This window comes from Ailuropoda melanoleuca, chromosome 4, assembly GCF_002007445.2.
Source record: "Ailuropoda melanoleuca isolate Jingjing chromosome 4, ASM200744v2, whole genome shotgun sequence".
Lineage (NCBI taxonomy): Eukaryota > Metazoa > Chordata > Mammalia > Carnivora > Ursidae > Ailuropoda > Ailuropoda melanoleuca.
The window spans coordinates 72610703-72613453 of NC_048221.1; the positions used below are offsets into that span (position 1 = coordinate 72610703).

Genomic DNA, 2751 nt, shown 5'->3' on the forward strand with positions numbered 1-2751 from the left:
GGGGATGTCATTGGCCCCGAATGCTACAGGGGGGCTTTTCAAGGAGAAAAAAAAAAGGTGTAGCCTAGAAAGAGACCTGTCCAGCTGTCTGAGCTGGCTGATGACTGGGTATTTGCTCTCCTATTTCTGTGGGGTGCGAGCAGTTTTTTTGCAACAAAGAAGGGGAGGGGCAAGTGCTGTCCTAGAGACTTAATGGAAAAGCTGGTACATTTTACACAGTAAAATGAGCTCATGTCCCACTTCCGCCATTCCTAGCGCTGCTTGTGGGCTCCTTCACTGCAAACCTAGTCCCCCTTTTGTGAAGCAGCAGCCGAGGAGACCCCACGCTCCCCATGGCCGAGGAAAAGCCCCAGGAAGGAGTCAAGACTGAGAATCACCATCACATTAATTTGAGGGTGGCCAGCAAAAGGGTTCCATAGCGCTGTAAGAGTGAGAGGCATACAGCACTTACCAAACCAAGGAAAGCCTATCACCAACGACAAGGCTTGTCAATGAGGGAGATCAGATTCTGATTTGATGGGCGGCCAATTAAGGAAACAGACAAGCCTGCTGGGTTGGAAGAAGATACACTGGCTGTGTCCCAGCAGCAGACGGGAGGTGTCGACTAAAAAGGGAAGCTGCTGCTTTACTCCAGAACTCTGATTCTCCGGGCCAAGAAGACATTCGCAATTACAAACTGCGATTTGGGTCCATCACATCCTGACTCCTACAGTATAGCTTTCTCTAGTCTTCCATTTCCCCTCCCCGTTCCTTGCTTGTACATCAAGTGTATATGTACACAAGCATATTGCTTTTTTTTTTTTTTTAACTAGATGGCCAGTGGTATGTTTTGATCGACAGCAAATAGAGATGAGAAGGGGAAAAATACCGATTCTATGAAAACAGCCCCCTTTTTCATTAGGGGTATACTCATTCAGCTCTGACTTTTATATCCCAATAAGTTAGTTCTCATTATTGGACAAAGAACAACATGGAAATTCTTACATACTTCCTTTGACTGGAGAACTTCAATGTTTTTCATTTATTATTGTATAACCAAGGACAATTTTATAAATTTTATAAATTATAATTTTTAATAATTTTTTGCATGTCGCTATTACCTGTGGGGCAACCTGTCTTTAAGTAGGGGTAAATTATTCTAAGGGAAGTAAATCTTAGATAGTTTCCTTTCAAGTCAAGTGTCTTGATGTTTAAATAAACTTCTTGTTAAAAAAAAAAATTGAGGTCATGTGCCTTCTATGCTTGCAAGCCCTGAATGACCTCCCATTGTACTTAGAATAAATTCAAATTCCTCAAATATCATCCACAAGACCCAGTATGATCTGACACTGACCCTTCTCTCTCCCCTTCGCTCACTTAGTGAAGCCCCACTGGCCTCCTCTCTACTCCTCAAACCAGGACAGCTTTTTCTGCCTGGTGCCTTATACTTGTGGCTCTCTCTGTTCAGAATGCCCTTCCCTTCTGCCCACCCTTCCTCTCTGCTGTAGGCTGGGCTGGCCCCTTCTCATGCTATAGGTACCCACGGCCCTACCTGAGCAGAGGTCACAGAAGGCCTCACTGTCCAAAACCCTTGACTTCCTTATGGCACTTAGATCACCTGGAAATCACCTGTTGTCTGCCCATTTGGTGTCCCCTCCCAATCCCTGACCCGTCACACTTGTGGATCGACCATCCACATTTAAATGTTCTAGAATGTTCCTTTGTAAAAGCTGGGGCAGTACCTGTAAGGGATGTAGTGCCTGGCAGAGCGCCTGACATTTGGTAGCCATTCGGTAAATATCTGTGGAATGATGGACTGACTGACTGACTGACTGAATGAATGAATGAATGAATGAATAAGAGGTCCCCTGATTTGAATTTGACTGAAGGAAAACCCAGGACTGAAATTCCAAATCTTCCCTGTGGTTCCCCTTTTTCCAGTTGAGCGCCAGTGCATCTTCTACTTTTTCCTCTCCTCCCTCCTCCCTCTCTCTCTCCCCTCCTTGCTTCCACAGAAGTCCATTAACAACTGCTCTGTGCCAGGTCTGGGCTAGGTGCTGCATGATGGACCCACCTTCCCCCCCACTCTGATCCCCAGCATGCCCTCCCAGACCCCAGCTTTCCCTGGGCCCCCTTATGTTACAATGCTTTGTGCAGTCACCCACTGGCACCCCTTCTCTGTGGGCCTTCACTGTGACTGAACCCTGGGGTCAGAACACCCTAGGGAGGAGAAAGAAAGGATTCTCCCAGGAAGTAGCTGTGGCCCTGCGTTTGCTAACATGTTTGTCCTAGTGGGAGTCAAAGTTCTGGAACCTCTATACAGCAAGGTTTTCATAAAATGAATGACAACAACCCCATCTTTTCAGGTGTTTTCTTTGCAGTCCCAGGAGTCTTATTAGCTGACTATGACCCCAGACCGCTTCCCCCGAGTTTCAGATGCAAATGTGCATCTGGCTCTCTCAATGCCTTTGCCTTCCAAACCTTCTGTAAGCACCAGGACTTGAATCCATGAGTCAAACATCACCCTCTATGGACTCATCTCCCAGTGACAAAGGAATGTGCTCAGTTCCATCATTCCAGGCTGGGAGGGTGTGGTGAGCTGGGCTAAGGGTCTGCTAGGACAGTCTCTGGGAGCTGGGATCCCTCTTGCTGTGTCTGTAGGGAGAAGTGCAGTAAGCAGCCTGCCTCCCAGGGAAAGGGATGCTGTCCTGCAGAAAAGGCCACTGGGGGAGCTGTGGGATTGTACGGGAGCATGGGGGGCGCTCTGACAGT

General features: G+C 47.5%; 1 pseudogene; it reads left to right on the top strand.

The window, feature by feature from the left end:
- The first annotated feature begins 332 nt into the window (after window positions 1–332).
- LOC100476776 lies at window positions 333–608 on the top strand (annotated as a pseudogene).
- The last annotated feature ends 2143 nt before the right edge of the window (window positions 609–2751 follow it).